Source organism: Aptenodytes forsteri, unplaced genomic scaffold (assembly GCF_000699145.1).
Source record: "Aptenodytes forsteri isolate BGI_AS27 unplaced genomic scaffold, ASM69914v1 Scaffold256, whole genome shotgun sequence".
Taxonomy (NCBI): Eukaryota; Metazoa; Chordata; class Aves; order Sphenisciformes; family Spheniscidae; genus Aptenodytes; species Aptenodytes forsteri.
Genome location: NW_008795021.1, coordinates 3,171,403 through 3,194,912, shown reverse-complemented (window position 1 = coordinate 3,194,912; position 23,510 = coordinate 3,171,403). Strand labels below are relative to the sequence as shown.

General features: G+C 43.2%; 1 protein-coding gene across 1 annotated transcript in view; it reads right to left on the bottom strand.

The window, feature by feature from the left end:
• The window catches only part of B3GAT2 (beta-1,3-glucuronyltransferase 2), a 166,399-nt gene that overhangs the window by 45,664 nt on the left and 97,225 nt on the right, over positions 1 to 23,510 (bottom strand). The window lies entirely within an intron of this gene.

Here is a 23,510-nt window from a genome sequence, read left to right as displayed (position 1 = left end):
TGTAGAAAATCAGTTATTAATCAGCAAAGAACTATTGATTTCCCAACTGCTATTTCCGTAGAATAGTAAGTCAGCCGTTGCAGTCGGCAAGCGGGGAGCTGTAAAGCGCCAGCAGAGCACCTCTGGCCCGAAGGAGCGAGTCGATCCGCAGCGGGAGATACGGGATATTCTGGGGTCACTGCTCAAATAGAGCAGCTCCCAATTTGCACAACATGCGGGGGTACCTTTCGTGTTTATAATTAACAAATTAGAGCAAATTCAGTGTTGCATTGGGAAGCAGAATGGAAGACGTGGCATACTGTTCAACTCCACATAAAAACATATTTTTGACGGATGTAGGCTGTTTTGCAGTCAGTTCGTAGCGGACCTGAGAAATACATCGTTTTCCTCTGTCAGAATTCAGTCAGCAAAGCAACCTTCTCTTTTCTTTTTTTAATGCGGTGGAAATATTCATAAGGTATTTAGCGAGATACAGTCTTCTGATCGTTTTTCTTCTGTGTATAGATCAATTGTGATGGTTCACCCAGGCAGACGTGTGCTGATCTGGACCGTACCTATTTGCCTATTTATTTTAGCTAGGTCTATAATGGAGATTTTTTATCACCAACCGCTGGAATTTGGGTCCTTTTTATGAAACTTGCCCAGAAATGGAACATTCTGAGACCTGAAATTCTTTTGTAGTCTTTGTCCTAAAATCCCTGAGTAATATACTCAAGCACGTCATTGAAATATATCCACAACGCAGAGCTTATGCTGACATTTACTCAGGAGCGCTTCAGCATCAGCAATGTATAATGCTGCATAATGGGAACTTTCATTATAACTATAATTTCATGATCTAGAAGATGCCTGGATTTGGATCTGAATTTTAACTGTTCAGCAGTCAGCAGAGAGTGAAGGTTGGCTTGGGTCTGTTTTAGGTACCTTTTCAATATGCACATGGTGTTACTCCACATTTCACTGCATTTCTCTAACTGATCAAGTTGTGGTTGTTTCTTCAGTCATGGTCCAGCAACACGATGACAGTAGCAAAGACACGAGCTCTCACAGCTGTCGTTAAGAATCACAAGTTCATTTACTCACTACTGAAACTTTTATCTGAAATAATCCAATACTGCACAACCATTACAGGCAACTGGAACGAGGAATAAAATGTTTCTTTGAAACCGGAGCTACAAAAGAGTTACCTCGGACCTCAATATGAAGAGCACAGTGCATAGCTTTACTCTGGTGATCACCATCAGGAGAACATTAGAAGGTAGGTTAGATGCTAAAATCGCTCTTGGAAGATAGTGTCCCCAGTGTCACAATTACTGCTGCCACTATGGAGAACACAGTCCTGGCTTCACACAGCATCGCTGGCACGTGCAGCCCTACTGCAAGGAAAAGCTGGTCAGCTCACATGGTTTAAATCAAACTGGGATTAAAGCAATTTATTGATTTATTAGCAGTGTGTATTTAACCTGCAGTCAGTGAACTGTATGTTCAGGACTGAAATCAGCAACACATCAGATAAACCACAGTACTAGACACTTGCAAAATGTTAATAAATGCCTGCAGATTTCTAAGCATGCTTTCATAGTCCCAACATTTAAGAGCCCCCCTCCCAGGCAGTGTGGATTACACACCCCATGCCCTGTGTGTGGGTGCAGGTGCTCTGCATGCAGACCCTCCTGTGGAGATGTGGGTGCTCCCGCAGTGCATGCACCCCTGCCGCTGCCAGCACCCCACTAAGGCACTGCCGTGGGCAGGTGCCCCACATAGCCCCATGTGCACCCTGAGGAGGGGTGTGTGTCCCATGCCACCCCAGTGCTGTGGGTCCCTGGCTGGGTGCCAACTGCTCCTGCCCCCCCCCCGGGAGCTGCTGGGGATGCTGCGAGACAATGCCTGGCAGTGCCCCAGCAGGGTCACTGCTCCCTCTCCTGCCTCAAGACATCTCCCACCGGTCTCTGTCATTCCCTGGTTATTGTTTAATCAGGCTGGTCATCTTCCTCGTTAGCGCTACCAGCTTTGGGCAATCACCCTCTCAGGCAGTTTTGGGTGTCCCATAAAGCCACCTAGCTGAGGGGGCTGTGGGGAACTCCAGCTGGGGATGTGTTCCTGTGTTTCCACTGCTGCCTGTCCTTGTGCGAGCTGGGCAAGCTTGCAGCCGGCACTGCCCTTGTTTCTGAGGGCTGAAGGTTTCTTGGCTGATACTCCTCATTTCCCCAGCGTGCTCCCCTGCCGGGAAGGTCCCTCACCGCTGGCAGGGGGAGCTGAGCAGGAGCTCTGCCTGTCCGCTCCCGGTCAGGTCTGGGGTCATCCCAGGTGGCTTCCCCAGAGCAAGACCTTTAGAGACGTGAACCCTGTGCTTTGCTCTGTTAGAAGAGTTTGCAAAACAGCTGCAAAGATCTGAGTTTACCGGTGGTTGGTTATATAGCCCTGGGCCTGCAAAGCTATATAAGTTTAAGATCCTCTCTGAATGCAGCTTCCCAGAAAACTGGGGGTTTGTTACAATGGTTTCTCTCTCTCCCCTGTACTGATATTCCTCCTGTCTAGATTGTAGTGTTTTATATTTCTAGATATGCTTATTTGTTTTCAACCTAATATTTCTGCACCTCTTCCTCTTTTTATATTTTTCTTTATTTTTTTCTTAACCATGATTTCAAGACAGTGTTCTTCTTTCATGTGACTCCTTCCTTTTCCATGCAGTTTTCCTGAAATGCTTCCTTCTTCTGCTACTTTCCCATCTGTGTTGGTCCCTCTCCAGCTTGATGTTACTTAATTTTTTTTTTTTTTTTTACTCCTTTCTTAGCGGTTTCAGCCCTTTGGTCTCAGTCACTGTCCAAAAGCAACCCAGAGTGTTCCCGGCAGCGCTGGGGTGACGGAGCGCCTTGTGCAGTCACCCTCCGGATGCTGCCAAGAGAGCATCCTTGGGGCTACACCAGAGCTGATCTCAGCATCTACTGTTAGTGTATAATAGCGCGCGATAGCGTTGTGACTCTCAATTTGCAGCTGTTTGTGTTTGACCAGGACATGGAAAAAGCAACAACAATTTGGGGGCATGTTCTCTCCTTTTACTTTTTCCCCCTGAAAAACTTTAAGTGGTCCGAATTTAGACAGATGTGGTGCTTCTCTCTGGTGGCTCTGCGGCAAAGCTTGAACCACAGTACGAGAGGGAAATGTAGAGAAAAATAAATAGCAGTAGCAATATTTTCACATGTGAGAAGGTCCTTATGGCTGTGGGGTTTTAGTGTTCTTCAGCTTAGACAGTGCTGAATTGTCCTTTAGGGAAAAAAAAGAAAAGACAAAGTAAGAATGGAAAACAGTCTCTTTTGAGTCCCTTATATTTCCCGTGCACTCACATCTCTCGTTTCATAGACCTAACCAGCCGGAACTGAGCCTCGTGTCAACTTCTTCCACCCTTTGAAAGATGCAAAATGCAAAGTCCAGATAAATCAACAAAAGTTTAGACAAGAGTCATATTTGCAAAGATACAATGCAACTTCTTTACCTTGCTCCCTGCAGCCCTCCTCCTCTCATGTTTATGCACTATGTGAAGCCTTTTAAAGCTGACATTTGGGATTTATCCCTGGAGGATTATCTTTGAAGCAACATACCACTTCTTAGTACTTATGATTTTTTTAACATCCTGCATTCATAACTCCAAGACACAAATAAAACTATCAATATAAATGCACTGAAGACATTTTCTTCTGTACCTGAGGATATGTTACTACCCACAGAGATAAGTAGAATTTAATAAATATATACAAAAATCTTAACTTTTGTTATCATGGCATGTCTTCAGTGCTGTAATTGTAATAACACTTCAGAGCATAACATTGTTACTGGCTGGGAAGGAGCCAGAAGCTACCTCTCAGGAAAAATTGACTTCATTGAGTCAGTATCTCTACTTACACTGAGAAAATACAGAATAAATATATGAATATATGAATATATAAATAAATAAATAAATATGTCAAGGTGTGGTTACTTATCCAAGTGAAAAGAATTCCTCTTGTAAAGAACTTTTAATAGGCTTTCTGTGATTATCTACATTAAAAAGCATTTGTTCATTTAAGAAGAAAGAGTTAAATAGTTGTGCGAGGGTGTGCTTAGGCCTTTATTGGCATAAAGACTTCATAGACCCTCCTTCCGCATTTAAAAGGTGCCATTTTCTCCTGTGCCTGCAGAAGAATATTGTCTTTTTTTTGTGTCTAGTCACCCTGTGAAAGAGGTGAATCGCCACCTGCTGTCTGTCAGAATTCCTTGGGCTGAAACAGGTCTACTGAAATCACTGGAAAATTTTGAATAAAGGTAAAACAATGACATTTAAATCCATTCATGGATAACTCATATGAAGGAAATAGGCTTCATTTAATTATTTTCTATTGTAAATAGTGGTTCTGGTTCTGTTCTCACTCTTGGATGTAAACCTGGAGTATCTTCACCAATCCTGCTGAAATAGTTCTAGGTTTACAATAAATTATAGTAAATAATAATTGTTAACAGAATTAGGTCAGTCATGTTCACTGCAGAAGAAGAATGTTAGACACAATCGATAGTGACAGACGGTTCTTAGTTGTTCCCATGCAAATGTGTGTCTTACCTCTTTTTGTCCAAGAAAGGTGGTCTGAAAGAAGAGTTTCCAGTTTCAGGATAAATGTTATGAACAATACTGGACGTAAGTGCACAGCATTTATGTCTCATAGCCACAAGTTTATGGACTCAGTGTGCCTCAAATGCAACAGGGATGTTGTATTATTACCCACATAGATAGAGAATTGGGTAAGTTACCCTATTTATTTCTTACCATTTCTCTTGAGGAAGACTCTAACGTCCCTTGCAGCAGAGTGCTTCCTTTATCTCTCCATATTTTTTGTGTAATGTTTGATGTGGAGGCCTCAAGATTTTTCTTCAATATAATTGTTAAATAATAGGTATAATTGTTATGAATTATCTAATTCTCCTTTAGACATAAACCAGAAATTAATAAACAAGGGTACTTGCCAGAGACATTTTACATTTTGACTATAAAATAGATAGAAATAATTAATGTACTGATTATTTATTTATATATTTCAAATAGGAAGCAACAAAACTAAAGAGAGCACATTTAAAAGCTTTATTAAAGGCCCTAGGCAAAGGATTTCTTCCTATAATGTATTTTAATATGCTAACTGATTTATGGATAATAAAGCTGCGTGAGATGTTTGCAATAGAATTGGGGTCATTTGAAGTCGGTCTTGGTGTCGTTACAGAATGAAGCACCCTTCACCCAAACACCACAAGCTATAGCTGTCTCACCACTAAATCATCTGCGCTGGGCTGCTGAGCCTCTGGCTTTCCTAGTTGTAGAAGTCCAGAAAGGATTTTTGCATCTTCTGGTCCCCCAGCACACTGGGTCACAAATCCCATCTGAGACTGCCTTGGCCTCACTTTGTGGCTTTTGCTGGCTCCAGTGGTCAGAAACCACCTCCTGATTTCCGATCTCATTTTTTTCCTGGCCAGTTTATGCCATTTTTCTGTTGTGCCGTTATTGTATTTTATCTGAAATAGCTTTTCCCTTCCTAGAGTTTACCCCTCTGATGTAGAGGAGCCTCATCCTTCCTGAGGGTCTTGCTCAGCTAAGCGAACCAAGCTGTCCTAGTCCTCTCTACTAAACACAGCAAATAGCTCTGCTCATCCTAGAAGTTCTCTCCTATGTCTAGTCCGGTTAAAATTCAACTTTCTTGTACATAAGTGACTAGAACTGCATGAGACCCTGGTGACAGTCCATGTTTTGTCAGAGTCACCACAACTTTTCACTTGTCTTTGTCATGGCTGCAAGGCTTGGAGACATCTGCAAATGCACACAAGTGCTTGTGTATATGTACAAGCGTATATTTACATAAGTACACATGAGCACACACACACATATATCCACACATTATTTTTAGTGTTTGTTGCCAGCTGAGGAACTCCCAGATTACAGTGCACATTTTTATTATTATTGAAGTGCATGGCCTTGTGTGTTATGGTACTCCTTTGGGATTGCTCCTGTCCTCAGGACCATCTTTCCTGTGTGACAGCCAGTCTCCCCCATACTGAGGGTCGTGTACTTGGCAAATTTGGTTACCACTCGTCCACTTTTGCACTATTAACACTGCTAATACTAAACCAGACCCAGTCCTTGAAAAACTTTGCTCATCATCTTCTTCCAGCCTTGTACCATCCCTTCCAGCCTCGTAGCATCCCTTCCAGCCCATCCTGTCGACATTTTCACTTTCAAGCATCCTTACTCACCCTACATTGCTTGTACTCATTCTTCTCAAAACAAAATAATTTCCTGTGTGGCTGTATAGCAGATGTTTCACAGATGTCTAGATAAATGAGATTTTGGTCTTAGTAATGCATAGTAAGAATAGTTAAAAATGTCAATTATAATTGATATAGAATGATGCTAGGCTCATCTGACAGGTATGTTGCATTAATCTTCCATCCATCTTCACATGTTTAATTAGTTCTTCAAAAATGACTCCAAGGCCGCATATATGAATCGAGTCAGTCTCATATGCTCTGAACTGCACACCCTAGTCTTCTCCTCTTTTCCTGAAGTTTGTTAAGATCTCCACTCTCAGACTTGTGACCGTATGAGCCCAGTCTAGCATGGTCCAGTCTCTCTGGTTCTGGCTATGCTGCTGATATTGAGGTGACAGCTACTTCCCTCGCTCTGTTTCAGTTTGAGTTACTGTATGCAAGAGTTGCATATGTGTGACTAATGTGACTGTTGCCCATTAAAGAACAAGCACCTCTCTTCACGTAGTCAGAGAAAGACTTGCATTTGCTTCAGAAGAAGCTGGAAAAAGTCCTGGTGAAGATAACTGTTTCTGCAGGCAGGCAAGGAAGGCTGGAGGTAAGGGAAGGTGGGATGGACCAACCGCAGTAGCTCTGTCATTTCTGTCATTAAGTTTGTCACGTTAGACCTGGAATGAAAATACCTCTTTCCCATGGTCCCTACCCCAAAGTAGTTGCCAGATAGCACGTTTATATTTGTGCCTGTCGTTGGGGCAGTTGGATGCAAGCAATGCTCTGGCTCTGTCCATCATCCCTCTGCTCCCCAGATGTATAGCCTATGCATATGGCCTGGGGGAGGATGTGGGTTGGCATGAAAGTGCAGTTGACTTGACTATCATCGATGCAGTAGCAAACATTGTTGCTGAAGCAGTAGAAGTCCTTAGACACAGAGCAGGACAGGAGGGCTGCTGAGACTCTTTTTGGAAGGTCAGAGGAACGCATCTTTGCCCTGTGTCCCTGTTGGACCTGGACTGAAAATCAAGGCCTTCATTTCTAATGGGGATGGCAGCAGCCAGAAGTGGGGGTGGGATGCGGGTTCTTGGTGCCTGCCGGGTGGGGAGGATCACTGCATCCACGGCAAGCCGTGTGGGGCTCCTTTGAGAAAACCTCCCCAAATGTGTCCCAAAAAGGGAAATGAAAATGGACTAAAGAACTTAAAGAGCACACACAGCTGCCTTAAAAATCTTATACCCTACTTCCAGCACATCTGTGCAGTGTCAGTTGCCGCAAAAGGTCTGCCTAAACTCTCTTTCATTTCCCTGTTGCAGTGTAATGAAGGTTTGCTCCCCCAGTTAGTTCATTTTTAATCCCTTTTTTGAGCTGGGCATGCCTTTTTCATTTTTTTATAATGCTTAATAATCATGTATGTTCAGTCCCCTAGGTGGTATGTTAATTCTTTTCTTTCATCTACTTAATTAGAAGATTTTGTTCTGCATAACATATATGAGGCAGCTGGGGCAGGGTCTTATGAACTGGTGAGCATCCAATAACTATATTAAGCAGTTTCTTAAGGCTTTGAAATTATCTTCAGATGGTAGCTGTTGACAAACCCTGAAGTGAAGCACTACTTGAATATTCACATTAAAACCGCCATTGCAGTTAAGTTAGCGATGCATGATTAATTGGCTTAAAAGCAATGGATTCATATCGAGTAAAACGCCCCTATGAAAATCAATAGCATCACTACAATTAGCAAGAGCATTACTTTGAAGATATTAAGGGCCACAAATCAAATTTGTCAGCTGAAGAGTAACAGTGGCTGTATATACAAACAAACAGCAGTTGTGTCTGTGACACAGCATGAGGGGGCTTATGGGTCTTTCCACATACTCTGTCTTCTCTGAACAGCCACAGTGATGGGATAGCATGGTAGCTACTCATGGCAAGTAACAGAGTCAAAGATGCTACTTTGCTTCTGCCCCAGGTTTGGCCAGGACCTCTTGGTCCTCGGCATGTGCGGGTGTGCAGGACTTGATGCCGTCCCCCAAGACTGGCTCCCCTCTCTTTGCCACCCGTGTTCGCTCCCATTTCAGCTGGTGCTGGCAGCCTGCGCCAGCCCCACAGCTGACAGATGGGCAACCCCAGAGTTTCACAGGGATCTTGCTCCTCTACCTTGAAAATCCAAAGGCTTTTTTTGATTGTACAAGTGTTAGAAATACTGCTCCTCTCTTGTTGCATCCCCACAAACTCCCTTTTATGCTATCGCATAAAAGCCTCTCCAGGACTGAGAGTTGCTTGAATCCATAGGCAAATGCAATACTGTGGTCATGTTTACAGTGGTGCACAGGGAAATGGTACAGATTTCACAGTCTTCCTAGGATATGTGCCCTGAATAAAAAAAACAGTGCACCACTTGGGTGCACTTTCATGTCTTTCACTCACACAAATATTCTGAGTGGTTGATTCTGTGTATCATTGCAAAAACAGAAAGCTGTCTGTCTTCTGGGGCACTATTCCTCTTGGCTTGAAGCTGATGTAAACAATAATAAGAATTTTAACTTGGAAATTAAGGGAGAAGGATGGAAGAGACTTCTTTAACCACCATGCCTAGAGATCTAATATAAAAAAAGGGAAAAATCAAATAAACAACAATATGACAATCTGTAATTGAAGTACAGAAGATGAGAGGATGGACAGTACAGAGGAGGAAAGTGCTTATACTGATGAGAACAGGGAGGCTAAACAACAGCTGTATTGACCTAAATATAAATTAGCCTCAGATATAAAGCAATCCTCACTCTTCAAAAAACACAATAAAGTATCTACAGTCTTCTTAAAAAAATTAGGAACCATTTAGTTAAGTAAATTATCAACTAACATGGAAAAACACAGTGTACTATAGAAATATTCAGTTGGGATAGAGTTTTGTGAACGATCCTTAAAGCTAATAGTAAGAGGGTGCTTTTGAAATTTGGGGGTGACATGAAGATGGGAGGCATTGTCAATATGGCAGAAGATGAAGATATCAGGCAGAAAAAACTATTATCCCAAAGAGGCAGACAATATAATAAACTTCAGTGGAATAAAGGGCAAGATCATTTAAAGACTGATGTGGAGAATTTGCACTAAAAACTGGGAATGAAATGGGGAGAAAGCACTGGGTCACTGAGCCTGTCAGGATGAATATTGTCATCAGTGTGATCCAACCATGAAAGGCAAATCCAGGGTGAGGATACCCCTGATGACATGTTTCCAGTGGAGTGAACGTAGCATTCAGGTGGTTCTGCAGAAGACTGTGCTGAGACCTTGTCTGGAGTGTTGTGCACAGTGGTGGCACCCCCATGCATGAAAGATGAAGGAGCTGCAGAGGAGAGCCTGGGGGATGGATGTGGGAGGGAGAGGCAGGGACTTGGCTCACTTAGTCTTTCCGAAGCTGAAAAGAGATGTAACTGTTCCCTGCAGACGCATCGTGACACTAAATTCTGGAGAAACAGGAGAAGAAAAGCTATTTAAGCCAAAGAATATCATTCATATAGAAACAACTAGGAATACATTTAGGCAGGATTTCATAAAATGTTTTTCATTATCAGTGTATTGAGGATCTGGAATAGGATAATGGTGGTGTAAAACCTGGTCATCATTAAAATGAAGTTTGGTCAGTTCATGAAATAGCATGGCCAGCATATTTGGCAAGTGACTGGTATTAAAGGCTCAGGAGCTCCTTTACAGTCTTATATTCCTCTGACTGGCACTGCTTAAAGCTAGGAATAGATAGAGAGTCTCATATCCCAGAAAAGTCGATGCTGCTGGTCTGTAACACCAGGTCCAGGCTGTTCTAGTTGCTTAAAACTCAGCCATCCTGGTCGTCTTTCATTAGAGCTGTGCTTGCTGTGGGAATTGGAGGAGAAGCAAAATTGGTTTAATCTCGTTTATTCACAGCCCAGCTGCTGTTTATGCCTCTGAGACAAGTGCCCAGCACCCCTCCTCCTGTGCCGCATTAGTCTGACACCTCTGTCCTCTGCTGTGTCCCCATGCTGCAGGTAGCAAGTGCGCTTTCTGTGGAGCACGTGCTGTGCAAAGCATCCTGGTGTATCAGACATCCCAGAACAAGCCCAATAAAATTATCCTGGAGCTAGGTGCGAGATTCAGACCTGGAAACTCCTCCTCCTCACTGCTGGACCTCCCCAGCCCAGAGTCAGCTCCTTTGGCAACCCCAAAGGTTGGTTAGCCCAATACTCAACTGCAGCAGCTCGGAGCTGCTGCGGAGGAGGGAGGGGGCGATCAGAGACCGCTGCGCACTGCACAGACCTGGCCTTGCCTCTGCAAGGCAGAGTCACCTCAGGACTACCATAATTCATGTTTGGCTTCTTGTGTCTTGGGGGTGCAATGATGGACGTGTTGCACTGTGCTCCAGACACCCCTTTTCCTGCCCGTCCTTTAGGTTTAGGAGAAAAGATGCTGCATCTTCTGGCTCTGGCTCCCCTGAGCCAGGCTGGGAGGCACTCCTCCCTCCAGCCCAGGCGTGCACCACTGCTGGTGGCTAACAAAACCTGCCCCACTATTTAATGAAGCAGAAAGCAGATGTCAAAGTACGGAGGGGTGCTTTTTGCCTCTTCTAATTGAATAACTGCACTGCGGGACACAGGAGGCGCAGCCATCAGGCAGGCAGAGATGCAGCAGGACTGTGCTTCTGAGCAGCTTTTTTTAAAAACCCTCCCATTATTGAATCCTGGGGAGGTGGGGAGGGAAGCCAGATTTAATAATTTTTTGTCTCCTAAAGAAAGTGTGATTTATTATCTGAAAGCAATAATTCTAACTGGTGTTATTTGTATGCGGCACGCGGGGATCTTAGTGCTAGCGCATCTTTATTAATGTTGTTATAAAAGCTTCTACTGGGATCCTAGTTATCAAATGACTCTGACAGCAATTCATCCACAAAGCCCTGTGTTTTAGTTTCTCACTATCTGAAATGAAATGGGCTGGGTGGGTGGAAAGACTCCTATTTTCAGCTGCTTTGTCCTTTGCTTTAAAGCCTGGCACGTTGCAAATGTAAAGGAGGAACATGTAGGATTACAGCGGGAGGAATACATCTTTGAAAAATAAATATCTTGCCATAAAAAGCATGTTATAGAGTGACAGGTACTATCTATTGATATAATGGAGTCTTTGATTCCCATAGTACCAGCCATTATAAGAAGCGGTACATAGAGGTGTGAGCCAGAGCCTTGAAAAACCCTTTGAATAGCAGCAGAACCACAAATAGCAGTAAGGGCTTTAATGGTAAAACATTTTACAAAGATTTTGCTGTATGCACTGTGAAACAATAGAGAGTTAATGAATTACTGGAAACAGCAAATGTCTCCTTTGATACAAATCAGAGACTGATCAGGGAAGCAGCTGATTTCTAGGACTTTTTCCTTCTTCAGCCCACTCTCTAGCCATGGTTATACACGATCACACAGGAGGTCCAGACCCAGCAGAATTTGTGAGCAAAAATGATCAGCTAACCCAAGTAAGCAGCTGAAAAATAATACCTTTTTTTATTACTTTCTCCTGGCAAGACTCAAAACTTTTCCAACTGTGTGATATTACAGTAGTGCATCATGTGAATGTAACAAAGTGAGTGCTGAGTGAATGAAGTATGAGCTGAGAGTGGAAATGGGGAATGGTGGTGGGTCTCAAAAAACATAGGCACGTGTATGTCTGAACTTTTCCCCCTCAGCTCATTGCTTAGCATTTGTCCAGGCAAATCTGTCCTTGCGTCTCTTTTATCAAACCCTGGAAGGACAATACATTTTCTAGATTATAGCTTTGGGGGCCAAGTCTCTCCCACGTGGGTCTTTTTGTGTGGCTGGAAAATGCCATTTCAGCAACACTGTGGTGTGATGGCCCTTGTTTCCAAGGAAGATGTATTATCACTTGCCTGGAGAACCTGCGGTCTGGGAGGATAATTCCCTTTTATTAAAGATGCAGGGCGATGCAACCTTTAACATGGCCTTTAGCCTATTTAGAGGTGAAGAAGGCAGTAAGGTGTGGGCTCTGCAAGATTGGCTCTTCTTGCATGACCAACACATAACACACATCTGCAAGGATGTTTTATCCAGACAGAATTTTATTTCTCACACTGTCCTGCCCCAAACCTTTTTCCTTTGCAAGATTATATAAAACCCTTTGAGTTTTCTCTGTTTAAAATGCAAAGTCTTTTAAATTCTGTTCTAATGAATGATGGCTTTTTCGTGGCTTTGGCTTGATAAGAACAAGGTGTAGGTCTCAAAACTGAGGCCAAGCTGGGGCTCTGTGACAGCGTTTGTTGTCAGTATAGTTGTGTCTGTGCTGCCATTTTGCCACTTAGGTCAGGAAATCTTCTGCTAGCTGTTGCACTAGGAGCCAGGTTTTTAATCCAGGCACTCTTCCAGCCTAACCCTGTGAATAGGCTTGCCAAAGGTGCCTCAGGGTTGTACACAAACAAAACAAACCGTTTTGGAGTCGCCTCTTGGTTGTCCCTAGCGCTCAGTTCTCCTTTTACTTATCTCAGCATGAAACTGAGGTTTCTGCCGAGGTTTGGAGCAGGCTGCGGGCGGCAGGGAGCTGGAGCATCCGCAGAGTCCCTTGCCTGGGTACAGGGGAGAGCAGTGCGGGGTTCTCCCCAGCCCTCCTCTTCCTGCTGGCTACCCAAGCAACCTGCCCCTCTCCTTCATCCTTTACTTAGGTAGAACTTTGTAATGAACATGGCTTGAACTTCAGCCCGAGCCAGTTGTAGGGGGAGGGAAAAGCCGCTGGGTGTGAGGGTTTGTGCTGGGGGTGAGCCCAGCCCCGGGTGAGCTCTGCGATGCAGAGCCTGGAGTGGCGGGCGCTGTGCTCCTTGGAGGAGGATTTTGCCTTGGCGGGCTGCAGCTCAGGTGTCCAGCATAGCACTAAGCATATTGCTGGTATTTAACAACCAAAGTAATAACTACTAGCTGTCTGCAAATCCGTCACTGACTGTAAATGGCTGAGAAAGTAAATAAAGACATAGGGGCAGTAAGGCTACAGTGTACAGAGGCCATGTCTGTAGCAATACAAGCACCACTCAGACTTTAAAACCTTTTATCCTGGCAGCATGAAGGGTCATCTTGTCAACACACTTTCTGCTCTTAATGACCTAACTGGAGAAGAGAAAGATTAAAAGAAATTTTTACATATATGTCTCAGACATGTGTTGCCCAGCTCTTTGTAAATAGCCTGAAGGTTGGATGTCTGTTAAGAGATGCGTATTGCTATGAGGCATAAAAGCAACAGGAATAGGCTGTTATGTGTGTTTTGATCTCGGCATAACACTGTATGTATAAAAACCATTAAGGGAAATGAAACCAAAAGGTCACCCATAGCAGTGCAAGGCAATGTTACTGCGCGGTCTTGTGCGGGCGGAGGCCAGGGAGGTGATGTGTGGGAGCAGGGTTGTTCGGAAGAGCCGCAGCGCCTCGTAGCAGGGCATGGGGAGGATGGAAACACAGGTTTGTTCAACAACTCTGCAATTAAATCCCCTCATACAAAGGGAAAGCAGGAAAACTGGAAATAAGGTAGTGAACAAGGATCCCTGCAGCTAGCAGTGCTTTAGAAATCAGAGCCAGCCAGTGACTATGGAAATCTTATACTATCCAAATGGGAATAAATAATTTAGGAAAGACCCATATTAATGACTGAATTTCTCTCCCAGGCTCAGACAGATGGACTTCTTCCCTTGGGTAGATAATTTCTGTCTCTTTTAACAAAGTGCAGCTCCATCCAACATTTCAGCAAAAGGTAACACCAGACCCACAGAGCTTTTTGTCTTTTCAGCAGCCAATGCTTCACACACACAAAATAAAGATAATATTGAATTAACCTCATCTGTAGTAGAGCATGTGTGAGCAGGCACGCTTTAGCTGCCTAGCTAGAGAAAAACAATGGCTTTTTTTCAGGATGAAAATGTATCTAGTAGAACAAGTGCACTGGCTTGTGCCTTGCTGTTAGCTACATGGCATCCCTTGGGTAGATAATTTCTGTCTCTTTTAACAAAGTGCAGCTCCATCCAACATTTCAGCAAAAGGTAACACCAGACCCACAGAGCTTTTTGTCTTTTCAGCAGCCAATGCTTCACACACACAAAATAAAGATAATATTGAATTAACCTCATCTGTAGTAGAGCATGTGTGAGCAGGCACGCTTTAGCTGCCTAGCTAGAGAAAAACAATGGCTTTTTTTCAGGATGAAAATGTATCTAGTAGAACAAGTGCACTGGCTTGTGCCTTGCTGTTAGCTACGTGGCAGCCCGGGTGAAGTCCCTCCTGCCATCGTCGCTGCCTCTAGCTTAACTCGAGACCCCCCCGCCACTAAAGGATGACAGAGCACACACCAGGCAGTGCGGTTTCTTTCCCCAAAGTTTGGGTCACTCTACAATATAATAGAGTTACAGGCTACTTTTCTGCAGCTGAATTGTTTTTCCTGGGCTACATGCATTAGTAGCTGCACCATGTGTTGCCAAATGAAGAGTTTGGGGAAAAAAATCAGTGACTGCCAAGCAATCCATCTTGAAAAGCCACCTGCATGTAGGAAAGGACAGAAAGGATCCGGGAATGCTGAGTTAAATTTCACCAAAGGGGAAGGCAACATGTAGAGTTTCAGCAGGCTCTTCCCTATGCCCTGGTTCTCTTCTTTTCCTCTTTACTTGAATTGCCTTTTATATCCCTTTCCACCTGCCCTTTTCTTTCATTTTCCTTCTTTCCTTCCAATTAGTGTTCTTAAAATAACAGCCATAGTAACGATAAAAGTGAGAACAAGAGGAAGAGAAGTAGTCCTAGAAGGAAAGTAGCATTTGCCTCATCCTGTAGCTCACTGGCACGTTCAGCACCAGTCTGGGCTTCTCCAGCTGGACGCTTGCTGGGGCAGGACACTGGTGGCGCTGGCCAGCTGCAGAGTGTGATCCCATTTTCCAGGCTTTTAGGCACTGCTGTAGTAAGCACAGAGGTTGTTTTTTATACATTATCTCCTTCCCACTTCTATCATATCCCATCCCAAAGGCTCTGCTCCCATTCTTCTGGGAAGTCGAATCCCATGTTGTCTCCTATCATCCACGATGATTGTCATCCCACAATGAGTGGAAGCTGCAGGGTTACTCAGGCTCCTTGGAAGGCAAGGAGGGGAGCAGAGGCACTGCGGGTTAAACAAATGATGATAGCATGAAGGCAATGGAAACGCATACAGTGAAAGGTTGTTTGGCCTTGGGGACTGGTTTCTGCAGGCCATTTTGAGGTATGGATCTCAGGCTGTTTAAATGGGAGCAGCTGTCAGGCGTTTCCTAATCACAGATGTTTGCCTGCCATGTTGGACCGAACTCCCTGACTAGAAAGTTCATGGCTGGGAAAGGACTGTCTGTGGGAGCTTACAGTGTATTTTTATTACTTACAAATAGCTGTTAAAACATTTCCTACTGCAATTCCAATTAATTCAAAATTTTCAATATTCTCTCTTGAAGTATATTAAACTGCATATAAAGTCCTTAAAGTCCTTAAAAATCAAACGTTGGGTAGCTTCCAAAGAGCCATAAAGCTAAGGTTGCAGGATGATAACAGTCATTTGTAAAAGTAAATATGATAAAATGAACAGCTGCTTGCATGAAGTAGTACCACAGACTTCCTAATGACTAGATCTGTTCATTTGGGCTTTCAAAATAATTTGAGTTCTGCTTGTCTGAGTGCTGTTAATTGATCAGAAAGTAAAGCTGATCACTGCTTGCTTTTCCCATGGCATATATGTTTTAATAAATTATTGCTTGCAGGTCATGCAGTGTTGCTCATTATTGACTTCAGATACATTAGCTGGACAGATGGAAAGGACGGTTCACCAGAACCATTAATATCATACTGGGGTTTTCTGAGGTTCTCAACAGGACCTCTGCTCTCTGACGAACTCCCATTGATGATGCGTTGGTTTTCAGAAAACTGCCAAAGTATTTTTCTTAATAATATGTTCAAGTGAGCTCTTCCTACTAGGAGAATTTTCATACACTAAACACATTTAGTTGGCCATAGGCAACAAATAAATATATATCTTCAGATTTCAGCTGCTGATAAAGGTTTATTACATTCTTTACAATAAGGCACATTTGTATGCAGCACTCCTGGGTCTGAAACTATAAACTGGTGCTTTCTGGATTTTCTTAGTAACTCTGTTTTTGTGGCAGTCTCCAGAGAAAAGGCGCTTGACTTGGGAAACCCTCTCTCCTCTGAAAACAGTCTCATACAAGTTTGGAAAATGTGTTTGAAAACTCATAAAACCCACATTTTTCTAAATTTGTATGAGACTCGAGAAAATGCTGGATGGGAGACTGGGGGAGGATGGAGTGAAAAAGGGGCAAGGAGAAAGAAAAAAGCGAGAGGCACTTAAAAAGAGAGGTAGGGGGAAAAGCCACTGAAAATGAAATGAGATAAGAAAATATGAAAGGAAAGCAGGAGAAGATGAAAAAATAAGTAGCATATATGTTTATTTTATAGGAAGTTGGCTGACAGGCTGAATTTCTACTCTGGTCAGGGAATCAAAATTATGGTGGGCTCTGGATGAAAAGTGAATAGCAAATATCCTAAATTAAGAACTCAAGAGGTTGAAATCTGTTTGTAAAACTGTTCTGGAACAACAAAACCACCATATTTTAAGACTGAAACTTCTTGATGAATAATTTGCAAGCAGAAAACAGGCTAAATGTCTTGGGTAAGAAAGCACTAGAAAACACTTGCTCGGAAACACTGATGAAATGAAAGACCATGTTCTGTTATCAACTTTCCTTACTTTGAATTCCATTTAAAATAATGAGATAAAGAACCTTTTGCCATTAACAATAATATTGGATTTTCCTTTCCTGCAAGCAACTGTCCAAGTCTCTTTGTGGCCGGTGCTGATTTACGTAATCGTTGTAAGCTTCTTGTATGACAAATGGTAAATTCATTTTTCAGGGGTGAATTCAGCTCCGCTTGTGATGGAAATGTGAGGATGGGGAAGTAAGAGGAAGGTCTGTGTGGAGACGAGAGCTGGTACCTGGTGGTCCTGGGCAGTACTGCTGGGAGGCTCACTGACCTTATCCCTCCCTGGAAACATGACATCTTGTAGGCACTGTACAACTACTGCAACATTTATCAAGGAGATATGGTCTTCCCAAAATGCATCAGCGGAACTATCATGATTTTCCAATAAGAAAGGATGCTTGAAGAGAAAAGAGGATGAACATTTTATTATTTATTTGCTAGCAACACCTACCCCAAAATAAGTAATTGACTCTGCTGTAATCATCCCAGCAAAGATTTCTCTGTGCATGAAAAGCAGCATTCAGAGTCTTGACAAATAAAAGAAGTGCTGGTTGTAAAGCTGACTATTTTTGTTACTCAAATCGTAACAGAGGTGGAGCTAAAGATCCTAAAAATGGGAGAATCTGTCAGGATGCTGAATGCACCCATTGATGGGTTTCTGGTGGGGTGGGTGGTGCTGCAGGGAGCCGGGTCTGGGGAGCTGGTGAGGTCAGGGCCAAGTCCCCAGTGGTCACCGAGCCATGGGGCCAGCCAGCCCCATGCCTCGGTGCAGCCCAGCCGTGGGGCCGTGGGGAAGTTCAGCCCATTGGTGCACGACAGTATCTGAGCTTGGGAGGGAATAATGCCCCATGGGTCTCATCCAAAAGGATACTGCAACCCTATCACCTCAGAAACTCTTATCTATTGTTTATCTATTGTCTCTTATCTGATCGACTGTTGGAGATCTGTAATGGTAAGAAAGTGCTGGGTTTTCCTGCATTGGTTGCAAGATTCAATGCAGTAGGGCGAAATTTTCACCCTAAAATTAATCTGGGATAATTCCTGGGCTTTCACTCTTTCACTGGTTTTAGCCATTTTTACTCTATCAGCTTCAAAGGAAATGCACAGTCCTGATTGGCATCACTGTCACTAAAGCAGAAATGCGCCCCTCGTTTCTAATAGAATGGTCTCCGTATTTCATCATAAAGTCTTCTTCTAGGAAACCCATTGCTTGAATGATAACACTCTGAATTATAAAATCTGTGAGAAGGGGTATCTGTCAGAACATATCTGTACTTTTTTTTTTTCTAATCCATAAATCAAGCAAAGCAGAAAATAAGAGGTGAGGAAAAACTTTAATTCAGTATTATATTTCCACAGTGTCATGGTTTAACCCCAGCCGGCAACTAAGCACTACACAGCCGCTCGCTCACTCCCCACCTCGTGGGATGGGGAGACAATTGGAAGGGTAAAAGTGAGAAAACTCGTGGGTTGAGGTAAAGACAGTTTAATAGGGAAAGCAAAAGCTGCGCACACAAGCAAAGAAAAACAAGGAATTCATTCACTACTTCCCATCGGCAGGCAGGTGTTCAGCCATCTCCAGGTTTTGGATTCAGTATGTTGTTTTAGTTATTGCTAAGTAGTGCTTACACTAAGTCAAGGACTTTTCAGCTTCCCATGCTCTGCCAGGTGCACAAGAAGCTGGGAGGGGACACAGCTGGGACAGCTGACCCCAACTGACCAAAGGAATATTCCATATCATATGGCATCATGCTCAGCATATAAAGCTGGGGGAAGAAGAAGGAAGGGGGGGACGTTTGGAGTGATGGCGTTTGTCTTCCCAAGTAACCGTTATGCGTGATGGAGCCCTGCTTTCCTGGAGATGGCTGAACACCTGCCTGCCGATGGGAAGTAGTGAATGAATTCCTTGTTTTTCTTTGCTTGTGTGCACAGCTTTTGCTTTCCCTATTAAACTGTCTTTACCTCAACCCATGAGTTTTCTCACTTTTACCCTTCCAATTGTCTCCCCATCCCACGAGGTGGGGAGTGAGCGAGCGGCTGTGTAGTGCTTAGTTGCCGGCTGGGGTTAAACCACAACACCAGGATACCATTAGCCTTCTTTGCAGCAAGGGCACATTGCTGTTCAACTTGGTGTTCACCAGGCACCCCGTGTCCTTTTCTGCAAAGCTGACTTTATCCTAAAGCCTGGCAAAGACAATGCTGAATGGCTAAGATTACGATAGTGATGGTCACGTACTGCATGCAGAAACACTAACACTGCAGAATGGGCTAACATGTGGACAGGCTGCCATTTACTATACTGCAAGGTAGGGACCTAAATTTAATGTGTCTGAAAAATGAATTAAAGTTCAAGAGTTGCATGTCACAGCAGTGTAACAATGTGTGCCAGTAAGAATTTCCTTTATGTCTCCTACAGTCATTAATTTCGTGTATGGAAATCATGTGCCTGCCAGAACTGGAGAAGGGCTGGAATTACGCTTCAGCCAGAGCTTGTGCTCTATTATTATCTTATGCTCCATTATTATCTAAATGCAGAGCATGCTCTGGAATCAAAACTGTTTCTGTGCATCTGGAGATAAAAAGTCAGAGGAGAAAGAGTAGCTATATAGCTATTTTCTAAATTCTGTGAATACTGTTCTTTCAGACAGAATTCATAAACCAATAACTTCTTATTTTATATTCATGAAAAGATTACCACCAGCATGTAAATGAGATATTTAAAATCTTAATCACTCTATCACTTATAAATACAATTTGAGATTTTCATGTAATTACATTACAAGAAATTCCATAAAATAAAGGTGAATAATTTATCACTTACATGATATAGCCAGAAATGGAGACTCCAAAGGGGACTGTAAAATCTATTTTTATTTGGACTTCTTAAGCAACAAGAAATAACATTTTAACATATGATACTGTAATATTGGCTCATGATAAGATCTTCCTGATGCTCCAAAACATAGACAAACTGAGCATGGACTAATTGGATTGGGACACACTAAAGCTGAGAGAGGAAAGGGGAAATACTAACATATGCAACAACATGTGGATAATGAAAGAGCATATGCTTATTATAATAAAACTGTGCTTCTGATATTTAGAAGTTCTGTGGTAAGGAATGAGTATGTGGAAGTCAAGGCCCCTGATGCAAAATCAAACCCTCGTGTATGTTAAGTATAAGAGTCTTTACAGCATATAGAAATGACTCTTTCAAATGACACAAAAACCATGATCGTGTTTCTGTGTAATCCGGTTCATGGAGAAGTAAGGATGCAGAGAGCAGCCTGCACATGGAAGAACTGTAAGGAGGGAGCCATCTGTCTAGTAAAGGGTGTATCATAATTGCACAAGCTTCTGTGACAGGCCACTGGCGGCTTTGATTTGTCACTGTCTGTTCCCAGACAGACCTTCTACCAACTCACAGCAGTGATCTGCAGAATGGCAAACAGAAGAGACAACTGGACGGCTTTCTCTCCCTTAATACTTCATCAAAGCATTTGGTCTGATCTGGTTAAGCTTACAGGAGAGGGAAGTTTACGTTAGATATTTGTGATTTTTTTCTTGATAGCACTGTGCAGTATACACAGGGACTTTACAACTTGTACATAGTACAGCCAGCTTATAAACTGTTAATGATCTGAGTAGAACTTGATTACCAAAATGAAGTTTTTACCTAAAGGACAAGGAGGCAGCTTCGCAATGACCCTGTGTTTCATAAGAGTATGACTATAGTTTGTTTAACCAGATTTTTAATCTGGTCCATATATTTCTTGCTGAAGTTGATCACCCATGAAGAAAGTTACTCACAGACTGCAGTTCTGCTTTGTCAAAAGCATTTTCTAAGCCAACAATGGAGCAATGCCAGGAGAGAGCACTTGCAGCAGCATCAGTCATTTCTATACGTCTATAAATGTTTTCTGCTTCTGACTTCTGAAATAAATTCATCTGATTGGCTTTATATAAATCGACAGGAAGGCGATTTGAATCTTCTGCCATCTGTAAAAGATGTGCTATTTGTTTCGGTTGCCTCCAGAGTTGTGTTGTCGTTTGGCAGGGCCAATGGCTTCCTTCAGCTCTGCGTTGCCTCTCTTTTCTCTTTCACCTCAACAGAAACACATGCGCATAGGTGAGAGCATCTCTAAAAATATCTAGCGTTGGCTAAAAGGAGTGTTAATCTGAGGGAGATGTGTGAAAAAGAAGGTAGATAAAGAGAGAAGGTACAGACACAAAATGAGCCAAGGCTTAACGTTAGGGGGTCAATCGATGTGCAGCCATAGATGTGCAGCCTGTTTTGCTCTCTACATTTACTCTAGGAAAACCCAAGCCAACATCTTCAGGAGAGAAGTGGGGAGCAGCGGGTGTTGCTCTGGACCGTGGCAGGCGCCGAGGGTTTGCTGCTGACTGTGGTGGTGCGGGACTGGATTTAAAGCTCCCCCTCATCCCAAAACCCCTCCCCGCCAGCCTGCAGGCAGCACTTTCACACCACTCAATCACTGCTGGAGCATACTTAAATAAGAAGAGTGTGAGTTAGAGCCAGGATAACACAGCTGAGAATATTAACAAGATGAGTGCTAAAGCACAGTGCTATCTAAGGGGTTAATTAACAATGTGAACCACAGCAGCAACATTGACAGAAGGCTAACAAGACGCTATATTTTCTTTAGAAATATGTATAAAACTAGACTGCACTGGAAGTAGAGAGAAATAGCCTGACTAGATTTCTAACATTACAGGGCTCATATGTGATTGAGCTCAAAAGAAGTTTGAATAATTGTTGGGAAATACAGGACTCTGCTGCAGAAATATTATGCCAGTGGCAACCCCAGTGGCAGAAGTACTGCTTCAGGTACCTCCTGTTAAGGAGTACAAGGACAGCATTTTGGGATGCAGACAACCTGAGTGATTTGATGGAGAGAAGTCAGATAGGAGGCCTCCCCACTGTCCCCTCCTGGAAAGGTGATGTGAGCTTCTTGTGAAGTCTTCGTCTCCTGCCAAGGCAGAAAATGGAACAGTTACTGTTGCACCACTGGGCAGTTTGTAGGTGGAAGCTGGCTCTGGCTGAAGACTGGTGAGATTGAACCCCAGGAGTCATTGCAAGTACCAGATGCTCGGTAACCACAAATATTTATCTCCTCTCTCGTGTGCATTATTCTCCTAGATGTTATGCCTCCTTGAGTTTTGTATGCAATGCTACAGATCACTTTTCACTGTCCTGTTGTTCACATCTTTGTGAAAGTCTATGTCCCACGTCCTTTAGGACACAGGGACTGTTTGGTCTGTGACCTCATCATAGTGCTTGCTGCTTCTCATGAAGAAGAAGGACTGCAAAGTGGTGTGCTCTGAAAAGAGGTCTTGAGTTTTCACATTTCAAAGGGATATGAGGTGTCTAAATACCTGGAGGGGTTTGGTTGGACACATTCACTGCAGCCCCTGGGTGCAGGGTGGAGGTGAGACCTCTCATCTGGGTAAGTGCCCAAGGTGCTGCAGAGAAAGAAGGGGAATTTTGCTTCAGTAGACGAAAGAAATGTGTCTGTGAGAACAGTTTTTAATTTGCTTCTCTTAGGTCTTTACAGCATGAAAAGAAATGCTCATTTGCACCTGCAATAGGTGTAGGCAGATTGCAAAATGAATTAAATAGTTTCTGTGCTAAATAAAGATGGGGTATGCACAGGACCAAAGTAAGTGCAGCATCATGTCTTTTTTTTAATATAATGAATTCTTTATTTGTCTGGGTTTTTAGGTTTATTGAATGTTCAGTGGGTGCGTTAGTGAGCTGTATGGAATGTAGTAACTAAAAACATCCATCTCTGACAAAATGATATCAGATTGTTTCATAGCTTCCACATTCCTGGAGCTGAGGCATCTCTTGTTTTCTTCCCAAAGTAATTCCAGAATAAGCAAATAGGAAGTAAAAATAAAGGAAAAGTTATTTACAGGTGATCAAATTACATTTCGTCTAGGGTCAGCTACATGAGACTACTCATATACTTAAAATTAGGTGCATAGTCAAGGGCACATCTGAACTTAGGCCTTGAAAATACCATGTGCGCTCCAAAAATTTCTCACTGTTTAAGTTGCTGCATTTTCCCAAAACACAGGTCAAGCTTTAGGCCAGAGAAAGAAATCATAACTCTGCAACCAAGAAGGCCAATGGCATCCTGGCCTGTATCAGAAATAGTTGGCCAGCAGGGAGTAGGGAAGTGATCGTGCCCCTGTACTTGGCACTGGTGAGGCCGCACCTCGAATACTGTGTTCAGTTTTGGGCCCCTCACTACCAGAAGGACATTGAGGTGTTAGAGCGTGTCCAGAGAAGGGCAACGAAGCTGGTGAGGGGTCTGGAGAACAAGTCTTATGAGGAGCGGCTGAGGGAACTGGGGTTGTTTAGCCTGGAGAAAAGGAGGCTGAGGGGAGACCTCATCGCTCTCTACAACT